Below are 25,552 nucleotides of genomic sequence, written 5' to 3'. Positions count from 1 at the left end.
CTGATACACTAGTCTGGGAACCATTCTTTGAATAACTAGGAGCTGGAAACATAGGGAAATGGAAGTGTATCCTCTGATAGCGTGTGAACAGAATAGTCTTCGCAAAGGCTCCAAGGCTTGAACCACATCTTAACAGTTACGTCGCTGTTTCCGTCCTGATCTAGAGGGGTTATAGGCATTTAAGGTAGAGAGACGAGCACGCCCACAGTCCATTATGTTTAAGGAACTACAGTGATGTCATGGGATGAAGCAGAACCATGAATAAATCAATGACAGGTGACAACCAGGGAAGGCACAGACCAGATGTTCAAGGGCATAGTAAGAAGCAGAAACTGTATCTTGTAGACACTGAGGAACCATAAAAAATGAAGGTAGTGTATGAAAATATATGTGCCTTTTATATGCTGGGGAAAATGAGTGCTGCTGTACCTGTGAAGTAATTTATTTATGAATAAGATTAAGGAAATGATATCAACCCAATGGTTTTATGAATATATTTTAATATTTGCATATATATACATATATAGTCATATCTATGTATATATATGATTATATGATGTGTGCAGATTATTTTATGCTTTTCAAAATGTTTTATCCCAAATGGAAGCAGAAATAAATGAATTCAAGATTTAAAGTTAGATCCTATATGAGTTAGGGAAAAGTATCATGTCAGGGTCTTTTTAGTCAAGTAAAATTCACATAAGATAATTTCACCATTTGAAAGTGCATAATTCAGTGGCATTTGGTACAGTCACAATGTTTGTGCAACTACCACCTCTATCTAGTTCCAAAACATTGTCATCATAGGAAATAGAAACCCCATACCCATTAAGTAGTCATTTCTTGTTCCTCTCTCCTCCCAGCTCCTGCCAACCACTAATCACTGGTAAAGGACTTCTGTTGTTTTGCTATTTGTTTCTTTGTGTAGTATGTCTTTTTATATGCCTATGTTCCTCCATTACTGCCTTTCCCAATAATCTATAAATTTTTTCTAGTGCATCATTTTGATTTCCTTCTCTTTGTGTGTATTTTTAGTTTTTTTTCCCTTAGTGGTTACCATGAGATTACAATCAATATCTAACTTTATAACAGTCAAATTTGAATTTATACCAACTTAGTTTCAGTAATATTCAAAAACTCTGTTCCTTTACAGCTTTAACCCTCCTCCCTTTATGTGTTATTGTCCCAGTTACATCTACATACATTATTTGTCCATTAACATTAATTAATAATTATTGTTTTATGCTTTGCCTTTAAATTGTATAGGAGAGAAAAAACAGGAAATGCAAACTAAAATGCAAAAATACTGGCTTTTATATTTATCACTGTAGCTACCTTTGCCAATACCCTTTGTTTCTTCACATGGCTTTGCCTTACTGTCTAATGTCCTTTTACTTCAGTCTAATAGACTTTTTTAGCATTTTTTTATTGGACAGGTCTACTAGTAATGAACTCCACTTTTTAAAAATCAGAGACTATTTTAATCTCTCCTTCATTTTTGGAGGATTTTTTTTCTGGATATAGAATTCTTTGTTGACAGGTTTTGTTTTTGTTTTTGTTTTTAATTTAAGTACTTTAAATATAACATGCCACTGCCTCCTGGACTGTATGGTTTCTGAAGAGAAATTAACTGTTAATCTTACTGAGGCTCCCTTATACATAACAAGTTGCTTCTTTCTTGCTGCTTTCAAAACTCTATCTTTGGCTTTTGAAAATTTTACTATACTTTCTGTTATTGTGGATATTTTTGAGTTCATCTAGTTTGCAATTCCTTGAGCTTCTTGAACACGTACATTCATGTCTCTCATCATATTTTGGCCAATATTTCTTTAAAGATTCTTCTGCCCCTTTCTCTCTACCCTCTCCCTCTGGGGCTTTCATTATGCATATGTTCATTTGCTTGATGTTGTCCTACAGGTCTGTTAGCCTCTGTACATTTTTCCTCATTTTTTTTTTCCGTATGCTCCTCAGATTGGATAATCTCAATTAACTTATCTTTAAAGTTTGCTGATTCTATCTTCTTCATAGTCAAATTTGATATGAACCACTTTAGTGAACTTTTAATTTCAGTTATTATACTTTTCAGTTCTAGAATTTCTATTTAGTTCCTTTTTACAATTTCTGTCTCTTTATTAATATTCTCTACTTGATGGGACATCATTTTCATGGTTTCCTTTAATTCTTTGTCCATGTTCTTCTTCAGCTCTTTGAACATAGTTAATATAGTCTTTGTCTAGTAAGTCCAATGTCTGCTTTCTCAGGGACGGTTTCTATTAATTTATCTTTTTTCCCCTGTGGCTGGGACATATTCCCTTGTTTCTCTGCATGCCTTATCATTTTTTGTTGAAAATATTCTTCTGAATATTTTACTGTGGCAACTCTAGAAACCATACTCTTCTCTATCCCTGGGTTTGTGCTCCTGCTTGATGGGGTTTGTTTGTTTGTTAATGACTCTTCTAAATTATTCTTCTGAAGTCTATATTCTCTGCCATATGTGGCCACTGAAATCTCTGTTCTATGAACTTAGAAGTCAACCAGTGTTTTGACAGAATTTTCTTAAATTCCTGGAGACAAGAAAAGAAAATTCTCCCAATCTTCGTAGATTGGCTCTGTGTCGGAGCACTTTTTTAATGCTTAGCCAGGACATTTACAACTTTGCCTTAACCTTCACTTCCTGCTGTGTGGAGCCTGAAGATCAGCCAGAGGTGAAAACTTAGTCTTTTCAGACTTAGTTACTAAGAATATATCTATCTGTGGGAACGGGTTTGACCTTCTTGATCCTCCAGTGTCCACAGGAGCTTTTTAAAGCCCTTATTCTCCTCATATATCTCATTTCCCAGCCTCTTCTTTCCTAGGAGTTTTGGTCTGTCTATTGTGCTTGTTCTGGCTGTTTTCCCTTGCCCCAAGATGCTGCACTCAATACTTTTGCCTTTAAGTACTTTCACTAAAAGCTGCCCAGCCCTGGGAATGCTCCAAGTCAGGCAAAACCAATGTCAGCCTTTATGCCCATCATTAAGGGAGCAGCCAGCCAGGTTGAATCCTAAAACCACAATCTTTTTTTAATAATAAAATATTTATTGCTCCTATGGTACTTGCAACATGAATCAGGTGTTCAGACTGCTTTTTTCATGCCTTCTGACATTCTGGAGAGTGGGGAGAGGTAGATGGGTGATGCAAAATGCCACAGCTCTCTCTTACCATAGTGAAGCAACTTCTATCTCCATTAAACTTTTCCTTGGCTATTGTAGGTTTCTGACTAGATTCCAGAGTTCTATAAAAGTTAATTCTGACAGTTTTTGCCAGCTTCTTGATTGTTTTTCTAGATGGACAGTCTTGGAGCTCCACATTTCACATTTGTTGAACTCACCATGATATTGTTTATACAGCCCATGCTGTAATCTGCATTTGTTTGTTTGTTGGCCATGCCACATGGCTTGCGGGATCTCAGTTCCCCAACCAGGGATTGAACCCGGGCCATGGCAGTGAAAGTGACAAATCCTAACCACTAGACCACCAGGGTGATCCTCTGTAATCCATATTTCTGCCCAATTTGAGCAGAATAGAGAGCAATGTTGAGTGTTAATTATGGAGGAGTATTTACTTCCAGAGAAATTCTTTTTACTTCTGAGGCAAAAGGATTTCTGATCTTCCATCTACCTTGATTAGGTCTCATTGAGCTGGCCTCATAGGAACACAACAGCTCTGATCACAGCTCTGATCCAACCACTGACTGAGAAAGTTACTTGTATGTTGGTTTGGGGTGCACATGCCTCTGTGCCTCATCTTCGCCTTTTCCTCCTCCTCTCAGGGCTTGTTAAAATGTGACTTTTAACTTTCTAGTGATCTCTGAGAGACTATTTTGGAGGCAGGTCTGGGGCATGTATATCATCCTTAATACCTAGTTATTCATTCAATGTTTAGAATAACTTCACACATACCCTATGCCAGGACAAAGCCAGGAACTGGGGAGATAAGGAGGAATAATGTGTGGTCCTACCCTCATATAGCTCACTGGCAGCAGACGCTGGGTTCCAGATCAAAATAGTCTATCATTATGTAATTGTGGGGAAAACATTCACCCTAAAAAGAAGTGCAAACTATTAACCTACAGCCATGACTTTTGTTCGCAAGAGTGTTAGCAGTTTCAGCAACATACACTTCTATCTTTTCTCAATAAATTCATGGAAAATATTCTAATTTGTGCCTTTATTTTCTAAGTAAAAGCAGGCAACTCTGAAACCCAAATGGATATCTAAAAATCAGAGCAGATCTGTCACTGTTTGATCAGGCCTCTTAACCCAATGTTCACATGAAAGCCAGTCACTACACAGTATGCTCCTTCCTTTGTTAAGAGGTTATGAATGATAATGATCCAAGTTCTAGTAACTTTGTGAAATCTTATTGGTAATTTGAAATGAAAGGAAAAGAATTAACAGTTAGTTTTGTTAGTAAAATTTACATGAATTCCATTTGGGGAGGTGGGGCTAAAAGGCTAAAGAGTAATAAAGACACAGACCTACTAGAGAATGGATTTGAGGATATGGGGAGGGGGAAGGGTAAGCTGTGACAAAGTGAGAGAGTGGCATGGACATATATACACTACCAAACGTAAAATAGATAGCTGGTGGGAAGCAGCCGCATAGCACAGGGAGATCAGCTCGGTGCTTTGTGACCACCTGGAGGGGTGGGATAGGGAGGGAGACGCAAGAGGGAAGAGATATGGGAACATATGTATATGTATAACTGATTCACTTTGTTATAAAGCAGAAACTGACACACCATTGTAAAGCAATTATACTCCAATAAAGATGTTAAAAAAAAAGAGTACATTTAACAAGATTGAGTAAATACTGGATTACTCTCCTTTCATAATCGAGTAGAAAATTGGACAAAATCTATATGAAAGAATAGTTTCCGACGGGTAGGACGTGATTGTGATCTCTGAGTGAAGAGAAACAAAGGAGGTGAGCCCTATAATCACCCTACATTTCTGAGCTGCTTTCCAGAGAATGGTTTTCCAGTAGGAGAGAAGGAGAGCCCAAACATACAGATGTGGTTTCATTTCATTGAGGACAGAGATTCATGGAGGCCAAGGCAGCTAGAATTTCCAGGGCAGATACCAGAGAGGAAGAAGTCATATAAAGAAAAAGCAACGGAAATATTCGTAAGTTTCATAGGTTTCTATTTGAATCTTTGTCTGTTCATATATACAATGATTCCCCCACAAGGCCAGGCAAAGAATGATCAAAGGCCTTACCTATAACCTGAGCAATTGTCAGACCTCACACAGGGGTAAGAAACTTTCTAGTTCCAACCAACCAATGTGGAGAGGCCTTGCTGAACATCTGGAATATTCAGTAAATAGCTCAGTAGGGAATCTTACTAGGAAGGCTAAACTATCAAACCTGGAAGGAAAATAGTCAACATTTTAACAGCTTTACTGAGATAGCATTCACATACCATATATTTCATCCCTTTAGACTCTGCAGTTTGGCAATTCCTCAAAATGCTAAATGTAGGGTTGCCGTAGTCCCAACAATTCCACCTGGAAGAAAACACAAATCCACAGAAAAACTTGAACAATAAATTTCATAGCAACCTTATTCATAAATACTTAAAAAGTAGAAGCAATTCAAATGACCATAAGCTGATGAATGAATAAACAAAACATGTTATATCCATACAACGGAATGTTATTTGGCAATAAAATGGAGTGAAGTTCGGACACGTGCTCCAATATGGGTAACCCTTGAAAACATTATGCCCAATGAAAGAAAGCCCAATTAAGAAAGACAGCAAATTGCATGATTTCTTTTATATGAAATGTCCAGAACAGGCAAACGTATAGAGATAGAAAGTAGCTGAGGGCTGGGGAGGGGCAAGTGGGGAAGGGGGAGTGACTCCTAATTTGGGAGGTGATAATATGTTCTAATATTAGATTGTTGTGATGGTAGTACAAGTCGATGAATATACTAAAAACACTGAACTGTACGTTCTAAACGGGTGAATTATAGGTTATGTGGATTAAATCACAATAAAGCTAGCGGTTTTCTTCTCCCATGAGTTTCGTTTTTTTTTTTTATTATTATTTTGCGGTACGCGGGCCTCTCACTGCTGTGGCCTCTCCTGCCGCAGAGCACAGGCTCCGGACGCGCAGACTCAGCGGCCATGGCTCACGGGACTAGACGCTCCGCGGCATGTGGGGTCTTCCGGGACCGGGGCATGAACCGGCGTCCCCTGCATCGGCAGGTGGACTCTCAACCACTGCGCCACCAGGGAAGCCCTCCCATGAGTTTTAAAGGGCATTAGAACTGGATATAATACCTGGTTCTGTAATGGATGCTCATAAACAAATAAATGAATTATTAAAGACAGTTACAGAAATTTGGATATGGAATGGACATTATCAAGACAAAGAATATTGAATATTGACATGGAAGCATAAAGGTAGACATTGCTTCTCCCAAATAATAAAATAAACACATTAACAACAGAAAAAAAGGTAATTAAAAATGTAAAAAAAAAGTAAACTTTTATCTAATTTTGGTTAAATTAAAAAAAAATAACAAGTAAGTGTGTGTGTGTGTCTACACATATGTAAAGATTTGGAAGGACACACAATATAAGAACATGCTCTTAATTAAATTCTGGGTAATAGATGATGTTTCTATTTTCTCATTTTTTCTTTCCTTTTTTTTCATTTCTTTACACTGTACACATATTTATTTTATAAGTTTATTTTATTTGTATATGTCAAACAAATGCAAAGTAGAGAGAATAAAGTGACAAACCCCCATGCACCCATCATGCTGCTTCGACAACTATCAGCACAGTCTATTCTGTTTCATCTGAACCTCACCCTTATGCTCCTTGTGTTATTTTGAAGCCAATTAAAATGTTACTTTTAATTCAAAGATTATCATCAACTTGATAATCTATGCATATAAATGCATAGAAGAAGGTATTTTAGGTACATGTCAATTTGTGACTGAGAATAGAATAACGACGCGGTAGAGTGGGTGGCTCTTTTATGATGGAAAAGTATTTATGTAGAATTTTTTAAATCATGCAAAACAGAAAGATAATTTTTTAAAAAGAAGCATTCCTCCATATGTATTAGAGGCACGAGGTTTTCCTCAAATTAGTAAAGGTCCATGGAAAGAAGCTAAAGAAGCACTGAACTAGAAATCAGGAGATGAGTTTTACTTCTATTTCTGTCACTGTAACAATAATCTCTTGACTCACTGCTTATAAGGATCAAGCATATTATTCACTCATTCCGATAATATCTTTGAGCATCTACTATATGTCCTGCATTGTCCTTATTGCTGGAGATACAGAATAACTTCATTTCCATATTAGTCAAGACTCTTTGGTGGTAAGTAATAGTAACTTTGACTCAAACTAGCTTAACCAAAGAGAAGATGCAATGGCTTACACAACCACAGAATCTAGGGATGGATCTGACTTCACATGCATCTGGAATCAGAAGCTATTAGAATTTCATCAGGACCTAGTCTTACTATCTCTCCCTCCCATCTCCTCAGCTCCACTTTCCTCTTTGTGGGCTTCCCTTTCATGCAAGCTCTCTCAATATGGTGACCCCAAGGGCTCTCGGTACTACCTTTCCTCCTCTCCGTCAATTATGATCCCATCTCAATATATTCTCTTGCGTAAAATCCAGAGTGCACCAAGCGAAACGTCTGGCACATTAGCTGCTAAGTAAATGTTCTCTCTTTCCACCCTCTACCTACAAGGCTGCATCACTTGTGCTTGACAACCAAGTTGTTTCCTTTTTCTTTGTTTTTTAATTTTTAAAAATTATTTTTTATGTTTTTATTTTTAATCTATGACCTATATTCTGAGGCCATAGTTTGGAAAAGATCCATAGCCCATTGACTCATGATGATATTCTGGGCTGATTTTCAATTAATCATCATTGGATGTTTCCCTATTGAACCATGAGACATCCTGCATGGGGTTACTTTGCCAGTACAACCCACGTTACTCACACTCAGTGCTGATGGAAAAAAACTGTGCTTGTGTTTTCACAGTTATTTCAGGAAAAAAAATGCCCATGATTCCCATCTCTCTTTTGAAGACTTACTTACAGTTTCCCTACTATCCAATGCAAAGTCGCAGCATAACATAGTACTCTTTTTTCCTACGGGCAGTGTAAACGTCTTTCCTCTCTACTTTCTCTTTCCTTAGAGTCAAGGAGATATTCCAGAAAGAGAACGTAAAACGGTGTAAAATCCCTCTCATCATCTGGTAGCTGGGGCTTCCTGGAAAGTCATTTGGCCCTTCTGAGCCTCATTTCTCACAACTATTAAATAAGGATAAAAGTGGACCTACCCCACGATGGAGTTCAGAGGATTATGGAAAACAGGTTTATAAAGTTCTAACATACTGCCTGGGACAGGCACAAGTCACCTTTCTTCCTCCAATGGCACAGCATGTTCAGATTTCTTTCTTTAGGTCTCACTTTATTTCTTTTTGTTGTTGTTGTTGTTATAAATTTATTTGTTTGTTTACTTTTGGCTGCGTTGGGTCTTCGTTGCTGTGCGTGGGCTTTCTCTAGTTGCGGCGAGTGGGGGCTACTCTTCATTGCGGTATGCAGGCTTCTCATTGCGGTGGCCTGTCTTGTGGAGCACGGGCTCTAGGCACGCAGGCTTCAGTAGTTGTGGCACGCGGGCTTAGTAGTTGTGGCTCGAGGGCTCTAGAGCACAGGCTCAGTAGTTGTGGCGCACGGGCTTAGTTGCTCCACGACATGTGGGATCTTCCCAGACCAGGGATCGATCCCTTATCCCCTGCATTGGCAGGCAGATTTTTAACCACTGCGCCACCAGGAAAGCCCCTCACTTTACTTCTTATATGACCATTACTTCTATTTCTCCTATTCATTCATAAATCCCTTGAGCTTGTGAATCATGCTTTGGTTCTATTTATTGTCCATGGAGCTGAGCACAATGCCTTTTCATGCAGAGGGGCCCTAGCCAATGACTCATAGCTGTAAAAAGCGTCATAACTTTGATACTCCTATCCCCAAACTATGGGTAGGAATATATTAATGATACAAGCATCTAATAACCCCACTACATGTGAGACTGTGTTATGTGATTTCTGTTTATTTTCTCATTTGATCTAACACTGTGAGCATAGGTATGGCTCCTTTCTCATTTTACAAATGAGGAAACAGGGTTGTAGATGCTAAGAACTCACAGCACAGTCATTCAGCAGGTGAGTGGTGGGCTTTGTCCTTAAACCCAGGTCTGATTACGCTGGACACCTAGCCCCTCTGACTCGACTGCACTGCTGCACATCGCCCGTCTTAGGGCTTTGGCATCTCAGCCTGGTGCAGTATCAAAAGACCAGGCTAAGATGTAAAGTCTTCAAGAACCCATACTTCATGGTACAGGTGTATAGTACTGTGGGAGCAGAGATGTGAGCGCTCACAAAGGCAATCAGGGGAGAAACCTGGACTGCAAGAATTCCTCTCTAGTCCTAAAGCCCAGTCAATTACGTGCAGATAAGCTCTTGTTCCAAATAAACTCTTGGGCGCTTAAGTGTGGTGCCCATTCCCTGCTCTGGTCCCTCTGAGGATCCTCTTTATGTTATGGCTCCAGGTCTAGCCTGGATTCTCTGTGGATGTTTTGTTTTGAGTCTCAGATCTGTGCCCCACAAGGACACGCCCTCCTTTCCCTCCTGCTACACTGAGGGCTTTGATGTCTTAGCTCCCTTCTCAGCTTCTGCCTGCCAGGTGGTCTAGTCAAACTCTAAATTGTTGTGGGAACCTGGCTTCTCCACCTCTCTTTTGCAAAGTAGCATCATGCTTCACTCTTGAGATTTAAAATTTAACAGCATACATATTCCTACAACAGGAAAACATTTCAGCTCCCTTTCCACTGACTTTTTGCTACTTTAAACCTTCAAGCTTTCTCTTTTCAATAGCACTTGGGTCATGGCAAGCCCTGCCCAGTTGCAGGTGGATAGAGCCCAGTCTAGGTTTACAAAACAAGAATGGGTCCCAAAGTGCTGGGTGGAGATGGTAGAACTGCCAGGTATTTGACCCTTTGATCTGGATTCAAAAGGAGGCAGGAAAAATGCACCTGGGGCCAGACACTGGGAAATGAGTGTAGAAGGAAATGAAGCAGGACCCTGAATCCAGATCATGTGACTGGAGAATAGGGTAAGAGCATCATGACTCTGGAAGGCAGTGATGGAGAATCCTACAGATGGAGGCAAAAGGGGTTAGACCAGGAAAGGTCTAGCCTGCCATGTGATACTAACGAAAAGAGTTGCTATCACCTTACAGATGTTATTTCTTTTCATCTTCCAAATAGATTTTTGGTATATATTTGTATATCCATTTTAAAGATGGGAAATTTGAGGTTCACTAGGTTAGGTAATCTGTCCAATATTCTAGAGACAATGGGTGGCCAAGATTTAGAGGTTGATTTGTCTGATTCCAGAACTCACACTGATTTTCCAGAGATACTGTATTTAAGGAGCTACACTTCAATATTATCCATGGAAATTAAGATGGTCTCTGAACCTAATGAACTGATGGGGCAGGAAGTTACTGATGTAATGCCTAGTCAGATTGCTTCGCCATGGTACTACTCAGGTGACTGTGGTCCCTTATGGCCAAAGGAGACAGGGCTGGTACTGCAGGAGCTCACACACGTGGATAAAGGGTTAGCACTAGAGGGCTTGACCTGGGGCCCCTTGGACGTGGCAAATAGCTTCACCCTCCTTATTTCCCCACTCTTTGACATTTTACTCCCCTTACAGGCTTTCTCTCTCATGCCCCCATAATGTGTCTGCAGTGATTTGAGAAGGTTCACATGCTTTCCCGTGTCCCTCCATGCTTGTAATTCCACAGGGCATGTTCTAAAAATAAAATGAAGCTATTCTGAAGTAGGAATATTCATTTGCTCAGAGCTAAGCTTCTGGGGTGCTGCAGGCAGCCACCGACATATTTTCAGAGACCTGTTCCATCTCTTACAGCACTGTCATCTACTGCCCGGGCCTCGAAATACTGCAGCCTGACTCTGTAGCCCAGTATGACCAGTGCAGATTCTCTAGGCCTCCATTTCATTAAAGATAAAATATATTCAGTGAGGATCAAAGCACAGAATGCTCTGAGCATCCCTAGAGCAATGGTGGGAGCTTGGGAGCCAGCAGTGAATGATTGGCAGCGGCGCAGGGCATGGAGGTGGCATGCAGGGCAGGGAGGCTGTGGGAAGAAGTTATAGAGAAGTAGACTGTGGTCACATGAGGACATTCTAATAGCCTGAGCTGTCTGAGGATGAAATGAACCATTCTGGAAGGCAGAGAGTTTCTTGTCACTGAGAGCGGGGCTGTAGCAGCACTTAAGGGTACAGGGGAAGCGCTCACCCCCGCTGAAAACCTGGCCCCCAGGCCTGCACAATGGGGACAGAGTTCTGGGAAATAACTAGTTGAAGTGCTTGACCATGAAGGAAGCCGTTAGCCCAGTCCCATCCTCTCTCTGCGGCATTCCAATTTGGACTGTGTGGGAGCAGGGTGGTAGTTCCCTGGCATCAGCAAGCTGGGTGTTGGCATCAATCCGGCTTAGCAGGGAGCAGAGGAATGAATGAAGCCAAGTGGGACATTTGGCAGCATCTGACAGAGGAGGGCCAGCTTTGCTTTCTTACAGAGTACAAGGTCAAGTCTCATAGATCCCACCAAGGGGGCGCTATGGTCCAGGCGGGTGTCCGGAACTCTGGAGAAGCAGAATGATGTGCCCTAGAAGCAGATGGTGTGGAGGATGGTGGGAGGGAGTGTTGGGGGCAGGGAGAGTTCCTTTGCTCCGCGATCCTGCCATTGGGCATGAGGTTCTTACGGAAGGTCAGTGTGACACTGCCCAGGGAAGGGCCTGTGTGTCTACACCCACTGAGGCAGGGCAAGCAGGAGCTGACTTTCCCTGCAGGGGCTGGGTGACTGCACCTTATACTGCCTTCCATTCTGAGACCACAGCATCCCATGGCCTGAGGGAATCTGGGATTCAGCCAGAGTTGTGTTAAGTGTACTTAGAGGCGTCAGTCCTTGGTCTAGAGCAGCAATTCTCAAAGTTTGGCATGTGTCAGAATCACCTGGATGGCTTTTTAAACCCTGGATGGCCGGCCCCACCCCCAGAGTTTCTGATTCAGTGGGTCTGGTTGAGGTCTGAGAATTGGCACTTCTAACAAGTTTCCAAGGTTGCTGGTGCTGCTGGTCCAGGGGCCACCCTTTGAGTAGCTCTAGTCTAAAGTAATACTAAGAAAAAAAGTACCCAGGAAAGTGGCGCTCAGTCTTGATGCCAAGAACTAGAGATATCCCAATAAACAAGACAGAATCCCTGGTGTCAGTGGCTTATTATCTAGAGATACATGAATGGGCAGTTACGAGGCAGAGTATTGCCAAGACAGGAGTAATTAATTCCTGGTGATGCTGAGCCTGTGTGCACATGTGTACTGAGACATACAGTCCTGGGACACTAGAGAAAGTTTCTGAACCACTTGACCTTGAAACTGGAAGCTGATTTTAGGGTCAGAAAACCCTGCATCAGCTCTTGGCTCTGCCCTTGGTAGCCAGTTGACCTTAGATGAATTAATTAGGTTCTTTGAGCCTCAGATTCCTCGTTAGCCAAGTGGTCCATAGGCACTCATCACCATGGCCACGGGCATGTTCTAGGCACAGGGCCATAGAGAGTAAGCCTGACAGCCTGTCCCTGTTCCCAAGGAGTTCACACTGCTAGTGGCATTGGGATTGGGGACAGGACACTACCATGTAGATGCATAAATGAGATAAGCTGTGACAAAGTACAAACAGGATAGCCAGGACAGGGAGAGATGAAGGAGGACAGACGATTTTATAGAAGGTTGTCAGAAAAGGCCTCCCTGAGCAGATAACGTTTGAACCGAGGTCTAGATGATAAGAAGAAGACTGTATTTTCCATATAAGGTAGACATTGAGTAGATATGTGAGTTCAATAACTCTGATGGTCAACTATCAATAAAATATGCTTATTATTATCACCATCTTTCTCTTCATTACACTTACTGTTGTTGTTACTCTTACAGTTATTACAATGACTATCATGCCAGGAAGGCAAGCATATGAGTGAGGCCCAGGGGAGCGTGCCCTCCCAGGTACATTCAGAAAGGTCATAGGGCAGCAGCACTGAAGCACAGAGCATTCAGGGGGCATGAATGACAACACCTGAGATCCAGTAACAGATCTGCGGAGCTGGCCAAACCCTGGACGTTGTCCTTGGGAGTCAGGGGAGAAATCTGGGTAGCAACGTGACATGTTCATATTTGTGTTTTAGGAAAAGCACCTGTCATCTCGTTTTCTCCTGTGTGCGGCGTGGGGAGTGGGTGGAGGCCAAAGGTTGTGGGCGAGGGGGAGACGCTAGTAGTCTACAACGGGAGGGACTGGTGGGGCAGGTGGTGACAGAGGTATTTAGGAGGGGCGATGAACAGCCGTGGATTGTTCCGGATGGCAAAGGGGCTCGGGCCATGGAGGGAGCCTGCCACAGGAACAGGACACACCTCTCCCCAACCTCCCTTCAAACTATGAGGAGGCAGGGCTTTGGGGAACCTGCTGCGGGATGTCAAGCAGGTGACTCTGCCATGTGGGCCTTCTTTCTGTCAAACAGGATATTTTTCTGCTTCCCAGAGAAGAGTATTGTGAGGACTGAGTCAGATGGCAGGTATGAAAAGCACTTTGGCAATTGTAAAACATTGTGTCAAATGTGAGGTGCTATTTTTATTACCCTTCATTTCCTTGTATAGAATGTGACCCAATAACTGGATGACAGTGTCTGGCTGCTCCAGAGGCAGCAACAAAGGAGGCGATGGCAGGCCCCGGGTCCTACCTGCCAGGGCCTCTGGACATGGCCTGAGCTAACTCCCCAGGGGCCCACCTTTCCCAACAATGCCCTTAATGTATCTGTCATTTAAAATGATTTGCTAGGCAAAGCTGTGTACATCATCAAAGGAAAGGCGGCAGCCTCGGATGATTCAGTGCCTGCAAAGAAATAATCCCCATCAACTCTAATGGGGGTTAAGACGGCAATGACATGATTACCAAGCATCCTCCCATGATTAAGCTGCGTGGCAGCTGGCTCTGGATGCAAACAGGCACTCCCAGCAGGGGCTCCCTGTGCAAAGCATTAACGAGAACTTAAGATAAATTCCTCTTCATTGGGCTTTGGAAATGGAAACCTATTTAGGGCAAGGCTGGGCGTGACACACTGTGGAAGTCATTTTACTCATAGCTGATCCCTTCCCTCTTTCCTTTCCTCTCTTTTCTCTTCCCGCCCACTTCTATTTCCCTTCCTCCTCCTGTCCCTCAGGTCTTTCCATCTCCTACTGTGACATTAGGAAGTAATCCCCGAGGCATGTACCCTGATGCATTTGGAGCCCAGCAGTTTAGTGATGGGGGCATCCATGGGAGCTTCTCTGCGTGGGTGCTATGGGGGAGAATTGTGGGAAGCCTGTGGTCACACACACACTTGATTCTGTCCCTTGGAATGTGATGCACAGGTGAACACGTGGCTTTCCCATCCTTGTGTGTGTACACGTGTGTGCACTGTGGCCCAGCGGCGCCTCCTGTCCTCTCGCTCCAGCCAAGCAACTTGAGGACTTGCTCAGAGCACAGTGGCTACTTGAACTGTGAGGCCCCTGAGGTTCCAAAAGAATCTGCAAACATCAGCAGACTCATTTGCTGTGAAGGATTTTATAGCAAGACTCCTACAAGGGCCACAGCAAAATAGCTCAATCTCAGATTGCATCCACAGTCGTGGGTCTCATCTGTTCTCTCTCCTTCCCTTCCCCAAGTGATGGGCAATCTTGTCTATCCCAGCTCAGCTCCTAGGAGCTCTGCTCTCACCTTCTCTCAGACTGAAACCTTGAACTAATGAAACTTCAAAGCTTTTGCACAGCAAAGGAAACCATAAACAAGACCAAAAGACAACCCTCAGAATGGGAGAAAGTATTTGCAAATGAAGCAACTGACAAAGGATTAATCTCCAAAATTTACAAGCAGCTCATGCAGCTCAATAACAAAAAAACAAACAACCCAATCCAAAAATGGGCAGAAGACCTAAGTAGACATTTCTCCAAAGAAGATATACAGACTGCCAACAAACACATGAAAGAATGCTCAACATCATTAATCATTAGAGAAACGCAAATCAAAACTACAATGAGATATCATCTCACACCAGTCAGAATGGCCATCATCAAAAAATCTAGAAACAATAAATGCTGGAGAGGGTGTGGAGAAAAGGGAACACTCTTGCACTGCTGGTGGGAACGTGAATTGGTACAGCCACTATGGAGAACAGTATGGAGGTTCTTTAAAAAACTACAAATAGAACTACCATATGACCCAGCAATCCCACTACTGGGCATATACCCTGAGAAAACCAAAATTCAAAAAGAGTCATGTACCAAAATGTTCATTTCAGCTCTATTCACAATAGCCCGGAGATGGAAACAACCTAAGTGCCCATCATCGGATGAATGGATAAAGAAGATGTGGCACATATATACAAAGGAATATTACTCAGCCATAAAAAGAAATGAAATTGAGCTATTTGTAATGAGGTGGATAGACCTAGAGTCTGTCATACAGAGTGAAGTAAGTTAGAAAGAAAAAGACAAATACCATATGCTAACACATATATGGAATTTAAGAAGAAAAAAAAATGTCATTAAGAACCTAGGGGTAAGACAGGAATAAAGACACAGACCTACTGGAGAACGGACTTGAGGATATGGGGAGGGGGAAGGGTGAGCTGTGACAGGGCGAGAGAGAGCCATGGACATATACACACTAACAAACGTAAGGTAGACAGCTAGTGGGAAGCAGCCGCATGGCACAGGGATATCGGCTCCGTGCTTTGTGACCGCCTGGAGGGGTGGGATAGGGAGGGTGGGAGGGAGGGAGACGCAAGAGGGAAGAGATATGGGAACATATGTATATGTATAACTGATTCACTTTGTTATAAAGCAGAAACTAACACACCATTGTAAAGCAATTATACCCCAATAAAGATGTTAAAAAAAACAAACAAAAAAAAGACTCCTACAAGGGCCACAGCAAAATAGCTCAATCTCAGATTGCATCCATAGTCGTGGGTCTCATCCGTTCTCTCTCCTTCCCTTCCCCAAGTGATGAGCAATCTTGTCTATCCCAGCTCAGCTCCTAGGAGCTCTGCTCTCACCTTCTCTCAGACTGAAATCTTGAACCCTAGAGGAGGTCCTGGATCTCCGTAGGAACAGACCCTGGATTGGGTCCCCCCCTTCTCAGAGCTGCTTTGCCCCTTCTCCCAGGGCCTATGTTGGAATAGGTTATCATCTTCTCCCCAGAGATTACCGCCTTTCCAGCGTAAGACAGCATCCATTCAAGGCTGCACTGTTTACTGCGATAGGGACCACCGTCCCTGTTTGAGCTTCAGTACACAGCTGGCATTTCCATTAGTTCAATAAATGTTTACTGATTAGTGATTAGTGGGGATACAAATGAAAATAAGACATAGCTCCTGCCTGTAAGAAAACCACAATCTAGAGGAAAGAGAAAGATGTAAACAAATAAATTCAGTAGATTATTTTAAGTTTCCTTTATAATTTGGAGATGTTTGCATTTACAGATATGGGTTCAGCTCTGGAGAAGCCAGGGTGGAGTAGAGCATCTGACTCATAATTCCCAGGGATCTCATGTTATTACCGAGAGTGACAATAATATTACAAGCGTTACTGTGATCTTCAAGTATCTGTAAGCACTAGTTCCATTAACTGCCAAGGAAACTGACGCTTAAAGCAGTTAAATGACTTTCCCAAGGCCAGACATCAAGAAAGTGGCAGAGCTATAAATCAAATTCTTACCTATTTGACTCCAAAGGTCTCACTCTTTACCTTACCCCAGCCTGCCTTTCTCTGACACCCTCCGTTTTGGATGGGGACTTGCTACCAAGCTGCAAAATGGTGGAGGGTGACCCTTTTTATGTCAGCATCATGTTTCAACTTCTGAAATCAGGCAGCATCAGACATGTGACATGACAAGGGAACATTTTCCCCATTCAGAGGATCATTAACGGAAATGAAAGCTGGTGGATCATTGTTATGCATGAGGAAGCAACATAAATGGAAAAATCTATGAGTGTCATATCCATAAGTCTCTGGGGAGTTTGCAGTGGAAACAAATGGGCCAGAGTGTGAATGGGTAATGCTTCACCAATGGGAACCTGGGAACCATCAGGCCAAGCTCTCAGCAAAATGATCCATTCTGTTCAGCATGAAATGAATTCTCTGGCAAAATAGAGGAAAGGCAGCTTAACCACCTGTTTCTCAACTGTAAGATCTATGGATCTGGGTTTTGTCTTCGGGAAGATGAAGGAATGCTAAAGCATATTCCTTTGGGCATGTGGACAGAAGCTCGGCGGATTCTCCTGCAGGTGGCTTAAAGCCCCTTGGCCATGGCCCTGCAGACTTGGCAGAGTTTGGAGATCAGGGCTTGTTCCACACTCCTCAGGTTCGTTCTAAAGATGGCAGCTGGAAGATAAGGCCACTCCAGGAAGTTGGACACGGCATCCAACATGATGCCTCTTAGAACAAAATCTGTTCAGCAAGCCCGGGTCCTTTCTGACAAAGGGACAGTTCCTAGTTGATCAGGGGGATGTTTGATCATTAGGCCAAAATTTTCACTCTGTCCCTACTTGGGCATGGTCCAAATTTCCCCCAAATCTCTGTCTACTTGGGAATTCCATTCTGCTTCTCCTCAGAAAAGTGTCTTCCTCATGAAGATTTGATTGATCATTAGTACCAAACTAACAGCCCCTCCCCCTCAGGGTCCTTATGCAGCCACTGGAAAGTGTGAATCATACGGAGAAATTTGTTTTTCCTTGCCCACCATCTATCCTCACTTTGTATAATAGCACCAAGGTTTTCGGAGAGGAACCTACAGGACAGATATTTGTTCTCTTCTTAGGATTCAGTAATTTTATAGAAGAGAGGCTCTGGGCAGCTTCCATGAAATAGTATGATCCCATCTCTTCTTAAAAATAAAAATAATAATGATGCATTAACTTCTATTGCATGCTTAAATACATGTACTATATTAAGCACTTTTCATAAAGTATCTCATCTAATCACCACACGTACATCTACGAAGAAGACTCTTATTCCCATTTTATAGGGACTGAGAATCAAGGTGCCAATAGTACAGAACCAGGTATTTACACCCAGATGTCTCTGACTTCAAAGTCTTTTCCTTGACGACTATGCTCTGTGCTGCCTCAAAACTCCTTTTTCTCAGATATACACTACAAATTTGAGGATTGAATGCCCTGAGCTGTACTCAGTAAAGAACATTATTTAATTTTGCTTCATCTGAACATGGAGAGCTTTGTAAAGCTTTTCTAGGTACCACTGCCACTACCAGCAGGTATGTCCCTTCCTGACCTGTATATTCAGAAGAGGACAATCGTGTAGAAGTTGGAGTAATGGTACTGGTGGTGGTGGTGGGGATGGTGATAATGGTATTTACTGAGAGCCTATCATGTGCTAGGTGTTTTCCACGTATTATCTCATCTAAGTCTTACAATTTTGGTAAAGAGTGAGTGTTATTATCATCCCTATTCATAGTAGATGAGGACCCTGGGATTCTGAGAGCTATCTTGCCAAAGGTCATACTATTAGGAAATGGTAAAACGGGAATTTGAACCCAGACCCACCTGAATTCTCAGCCCCTGGGTGGTGTCTACTTTTCTCCTAAGCAATGGCAGGCTGCCTTCCCTCGGGGAAGGGCCAGCCTCCAACCCAGCAGAGCCCCACCCACGCTGGTAGCTCAAACTCTAAAAGGACATGATGATTTTCTTGCAAGAAAGAAAAAGGAAGCCCCTTGTCCATCTGTCACCCAGCCTTCTAAAATGTAAAACATCGGAGCCTGTGGAAGCTCTGCTGTCGACCACAGAGCTCTCCTGCAGGAGGCTGGACACGGGGAGGGAGTCCCACAAGCCTCATTGCAGCAGCACGGGCGTCATTCTATGTGGAACCCTATAGACCAAGAGTAGATTAAGGCTCCAAGATACACGAATTTCAAAATTGAAGCAATAAAGCACTTTTTTTTTTCTCGGTTGGCAATTGCCCCTTAATTGGACCATGAATAGCAATTACACTATAAAGCCTAACAGGAATTTGCGGGTAATTAGAGTGTGTCTTGGGTGGTGGGTTTTAATGGAGGAATCCTGCTAATCACTGAGTGACTGTCACCCTCTACCAAGTGATAAAATCATCATGTAACGCCTATCAATCACTCATAGAAATTGCAAGTGTGATTTTAATTCCTGTTAGAGTAAGGCTAAGAAGGCTGGAAATCCACTCTGCCCAGAAGGCTCTGTCTGTGTCCTTGAAGAAGTGGAAAAAGCAGAAGCAAAGGTGCTCCCATGGTCTGGGAACTTACAATGCTCTGTCTGTAGCTGCTTTTTACACAGTACTAACTTCAGTCCTCAGTACGGCTTTGTAGAGAACATATCTTTACACCCAATGCATAGATAAAAGCATCGAGATTTGGAGTAATTTACCCAAACTCATATAGCTAGTAAGTGACAGATCCAGAATTTAAATCCATGGGTTTAATTTATGTCAAGCTCAAAGTTCATGACCATTTAACTCTATAATTGCTCAACATTTATTGAGTACACACTCTAGGCACTGGCTTTCCACACATCATGCGATTTAATACTTTCAACAGGTACATTGGGTAGGTGCATTTTATCACATTTACTAATGAAAAAGTAGAAATCAACAGGAATGGTGGAAGTTCCTGTTCTGGACTATCACCCTCTCCTACACTTCCCATCTCACACCGCGCACCACCACCACCCCCCTCCCCCCGCACATACCACATTCCTTCTGTCCCTCCATCTCTAGTTTCAAGAAGCTGAAGCCACACTTTTGGGGTTTCCCTCAAAAGCAGGCCGTGAGCCAACAATACAAGAGATACCCTAAGAAGCACCAGGGGGATGGAGAAATGGCACAAGGAAGTTAAGGCAGCCAAGAAAGGATGAGTTAGCAAGGAGGCTAGCAATGTTAGAGCCTGGGTACGGCCTCACCGGGAAGCTAGAAAACAGTGTAGATCACACATAGCACTCACTGCAGAGCAACAGGGCGGGAATTCATCTATCGACTTCAGCAGTCATAGTTGGGGGATCCGGAGGTGGGAGAGTTAATCCTTCCGTGCTTTCAACTTATGGCAAAGATAGCAAAATAGGTTCCAGAGCAAGAGAAGGCCCTCAGCAAAAGAATTCAGGCACAAGTGGTACAGACCAGTTCAACAGTAATGGAACAAACTCGTCTTCAATGAACCAGGAAGCAAAGGAGAGGCAACAGAAAGAATAGCTCTGGAATGCCACAGACCTGCTTAGGTCTGCTTGCTGTATCATCTTCTGGCAGTGACTGACCTGGGCTAATGTGCTCACCATCTTCCATTCAGTCTAGATCAACTCACACATGAGCCAGGGAGACGGATGCACACATCCAGAGTGGATTAGAAGATTCTAGGGATAAGACCTGTCCGATCCCCACACTGTACTTATCTGGCAGACATTTGCTGCTCAAGAGAGTAAGTCACCTGCACCTTGAAAACTGCTTTAAAACCAAACAATAAAAGGCAATTTCTGATCTAGCCAAAATATCAGATCATTCTTCAGATGGGTCCTCTAAAGAGTAAAATGTAACTTGTAACTTCTCTATCCAAGGGGTCATGGATTTCTTTGAAAATCTATTGAAATCTCCCAGCTCCATCCCAGAAACACATACAGAAGATACAAAAAGATAACCTGCAGGAGGCAAAAGAGATACTTCCACAATTATCTGGGGGAATCAATATGTAAACACAAGTACATTTAGTGAATTTGCTGGGTTTTGCCTACTATGAGCATTCCCTAGTCATAATCCTGGTAGTGATGTAAGCCTGTGTGGACTCTTCGAAGAAAAACATCATTTATGGTGTCTCTGAATGGCTGAGAGCCAGCTAGGACCCTTATTCTGTATCCCGGTTCCCAGCAGCATCAGGACCACATGTTTCAGCAGAGACAGAAGCATGTTGTGAATCATTTGCTCAGTTCGGCTTTGGGCCGTTGGTTTCCCTTCGTGTCAGTGTCCTTCCAGAAAATGATTTAGGTCAAGCTGTAGCATAATTGCTGACTGGTTTATTCCAAGCTCTCAAGTATAAGCAGAAGAGTGATGGAAAATACAAGCCAAGTTGGGAGTTACTTAACCTGGCTAAGAGACATCAGTCTTCCATGGAAAATATACCAATCTGCTGAAATTTTGGATCTGAATTTTGATTTGTTCCTTTTGGGAAAGGAAACCTCTACATGTGGGTGATATAATATCCCACCACCTTTTTATAACTGAATTCCTAAACTTGGCTTGCTAAGGTTCTGCTTCCCTACCAAGCAGCGTAAATCAGAACTACACAGCACAGGGACCCATTACTTACTTGACATTGCCCTGTGTCCTCATTTTCTTCTCCCTTTACTCCCTCCTGCAATATTTCGGGACAGAGAGCTGTGTTCTGAAGCTTCAGAAGAGGAGTCGTACTAAATCTACTTTGTGCCAAGGGCCTCTTCCATGTAAAAATACACTCTGTTCCACTCAGACTCTGAGGGACCGAAGAGGGATCACTTAACCGCAAGTTTACTGCCGAGCAATCCCGCCACTAGGCTCCCTTCCCTAGTGGAAGAGGAATCTGCTACCATCTGTATGTGACAAGAGCAAGTGGCTAGGGGACTAAGTCACTGAATAAGGATTTATTCCTCCTTCAGAGATGAAAAAAGCACATTTATGTCTTTGCCACACCTTCCCTGTTATCTCTTACCCTCATTTGTCCTCAGTAAAGTATATAGTTATCAACAAGCCTTTCAAATGCCATGCGACAAGGGTACACAAGAGTGACAGAAAAATAGCAAGAACTCCGCCCCTCCTCACACCCTCCAGTCTCCTGATGTATCTCCCTAGAGATCAGCACATTGTGGAGATATAGACACACAGGCTTAGGAACCAGGTAGCTGTGATCAGAGAGCTGAGCCTCACCTACCAGCCGTGTGACCCTGGGCAAGTCCTCTCTGAGTATCTATTTCCTCAAAGTGGTGACACTCATATCTGTTGGGGTTGTCGAGAGGTTCATGTGAAATACTGGATGTATTATAAGTGTCCAACAGATGAGAGGGCTCTTCCCCATTGCTCTGGGTTCCTGGAAGTCTATATCACCTTTTCCTGCCTCATGTTAAAGTATAACCACATTACTGTGGATCCCACAAAAGCAGACAAAAAGACACATTTTTAAAAGGATGTATAACCATAGGAAACATATTTGGCATCCTTATAACTTACTGAGACCTAGAATAGGGTTGTCAGGTAAAATATGGGGTATCCAGTTAAATATGGTTTTAGTTTAAGTATTTCCAAACTTGTGTAGGATACACTCGTACTAAAAAATTATTTATTGTTTACCTGAATTTTAAATTTAATGGGCTGTCCTGTATTTTGATTCATTAATTCTGGCAGCTACTTGTGTCTCACCACTCTCAATTTGCCTTACCTGATTGAGCAATGTTAAGAGCTCAAGGGCACTAGTCAAATTACGTTGCCCTAATTTGGATCCCAAGCCAAGATGACTGTCCTGCATAATCTTAACCATGTTTTAGGCAACATTGGAAAGATATTAACAAGCTTCAGGCAAATAGACACAAACATCTTTTTTATGATATGGAGGTTTGCCAAAAGCAATACAATAGCAAAATGAAAACAGAGCAGGCAGAATCAGATACAACACGTTACTTCTTCGTTCAGAGGCAGCAATCTATAAGGGAAATTTAAGTTTTGTCATAAGAGTGTGGAGATATACTTTTATGATATGTAGATTTGCCAGGAGCAGTATAAAAGCAAGATGAGAACAGAGTGGCTAGAACCCGTAGAACGCTTGTTACTTCTCCATTCAGGAGCATCGATCTCCAAAGAAATTTTAACTTTTTTTGTTTTAAGAATATATCTTTGTGCTAACATAAGAAATAGGAGAGGAAAACTTTCCAAAGGACAGATAAGATTTGTCCAAATAGAAGATTCAGTGTGTCCTTCTAAATGCCTGATTTGTGGTTCTACTTCTTTTAGAGGAAGGTGGTTCTTTGGAGAGGGGTACAGGCAAGTAGACTCTTAGAAGGATGTGCATTGGGAAAATCTGAGATCATAGGCTAGATCCCATAATCTAGATGTTTTGAGGCATTTCCAAGTTTGCTGTTCTCTTGTTTCAGCTGTCTATTGCTGTGTACCAACCACACATCCCCTACACACACACACACACACACACACACACACACACACACACACACTACTTACTTAAAAATAATAACCACCATTTATTATCTCTCACAATTCCACAGATCACGTAGGCTTAGCTAGGGTGCTTTTGCTCCTCATGCTTTTGGCTGGGACTGCTGTGGTAAACAAGCAGGACCCTATGGGGTTTTCCCAGAATAGACCCCACCCCCATGTCATCTGCCTGCCTTTTGTCTGTAGAAAAACTTCAGTCAAAGAATAAATTTAATCAGAGAAGTGAGAAAATGCAGAAAGGAAAACAATCTAGCAAGACAAAATAATAATAGTTTAGCCATTAAACAAAGTCAAGAAGCTTCAGTTCTTCCTCAAGGACTACAGATAATATTCTGAGCCACGTCCTTTGAGCTGTTTGGCAGACACTGAAACCCCCACCAGGTGGAAGAAGTTAACTATATGCTACCCACAGGGCAGAGACCCAAGACCAGTGGGAACCAGAAGGTTGATAACGTTGACTCCCAATTACCTCACCACCAACCAATCAGAAGAATGCTCACCAGCTGATCACGCACCCCACAATCCCCCTCCCTCACACTGTCTTTAAAAACCTTTCCCTGAAAGCCTTTGGGAGATTGGGCCTTTTAAGCAATAGCTGCGTGGACTCCTTGCTTGGTGCCCTGCAATAAACACTGCTCTTTCCTACACTACAACATGCTGTTAGTAGATTGGCTTTACTGTGAGTACGGACAGTGGACCCAAGTTTGGTTCGGTAACACTACCACCTGTCGGCTTGGCGAGGCTGGAACAACCAAGATGACGCACTCAAACGGCTGATGTTTATTAGCACTGTTGGCTGGGAGCTTGCCAGGGGCTGTCAACTAGAGAGCTTGCTGGTCCTCTACCCAGACTCTCTAACTGCTTGAGCTTCTCACAGTGCAGCCACTGGGCTCCAAGAGAAAGTGTTCCTAGTGCACAAAAGCTGCACATCTCTTAAGGTCCAGACTTGCAAAATATGCAAGGTCACTTCCACCACACTCTATTGGTCAAAGCAGGTCCAAAGACAGCCCACATTCAAGTGGAGAGGAATAGGTTTCACCTCTAGATGCAGGAGGTGGCAAAAAATGACCACCACCTCTCATTACCCACAGTTCATCTTGTGGCCACAGATCATTTACATTCCTCCCACATGAAAATATACTCCCATACACCCCAGGAACCACAAAAGTCTTATTCAATTATAGTATCAAACTTAGGTTTGAAGTCCAGGATCTTGTCATTTAATCATGTTCAAGAGTGTATGAGAAACTTACCCTGATGTGTCATTCCTTGGGGGTAGGTCTTTTAGTATGGTTCATCTCAATTTGATGACCTAGGAATTAAAGAGATACAATTTAACATGCAATGATGGAACAGGCATAGAATAACTACGAGAGAAACTCATGTTCACAAAGGGAGGAAATATGAGGTATATAAACATCACTATTCCATAGAAATCTGAAATCTAGCTGGGCAAATGTCACAACTCTCCCTCCTTTGGGGGCAAGGGATGCATATTGATTAGGGCCTGGTTTTGCTCCCTCAGACCTTAGCTTTGTTAGATCTGGTTCTCCTGCAGTCTTAGCTTTATTGTCTAGGCCCTTGGTTCTATCTGAATCACCTTTCCTGTATGGCTATGTTTTCTTATATTCTATATTCTTTTTTTTTTTAATAAATTTGTTTGTTTATTTATTTATTTTTTGCTGCATTGGGTCTTCATTGCTGCGTGCTGGCTTTCTCTAGTTGCGGGGAGCAGGGGCTAATCTTTGTTGCAGTGCGCGGGCTTCCTATTGTGGTGGCTTCTTTTGTTGTGGAGCACGGGCTCTAGGCGCACGGGTTTCAGTAGTTGTGGCACACAGGCTCAGTAGTTGCGGCTCGCGGACTCAAGAGCGTAGGCTCAGTAGTTGTGGCTCATGGGCTTAGTTGCTCCGCAACATGTGGAATCTTCCCGGACCAGGGATCGACCCCGTGTTACCTGTATTGGCAGGCAGATTCTTAACCACTGCGCCACCAGGGAAGCCCCTTCTACATTCTTTTTTTTTTTTTTTTTACATCTTTCTTGGAGTATAATTGCTTTACAATGGTGTGTTAGTTTCTGCTTTAAACAAAGTGAATCAGTTATACATATACATATGTTCCCATATCCCTTCCCTCTTGGGTCTCCCTCC

Source organism: Delphinapterus leucas, chromosome 16 (assembly GCF_059928025.1).
Source record: "Delphinapterus leucas isolate spDelLeu-1000000601 "Yukka" chromosome 16, BTC_Dleu_Yukka2, whole genome shotgun sequence".
NCBI lineage: Eukaryota > Metazoa > Chordata > Mammalia > Artiodactyla > Monodontidae > Delphinapterus > Delphinapterus leucas.
The sequence above is the reverse complement of the archived record's forward strand: the minus strand, read 5'-3'. Positions refer to the sequence as shown.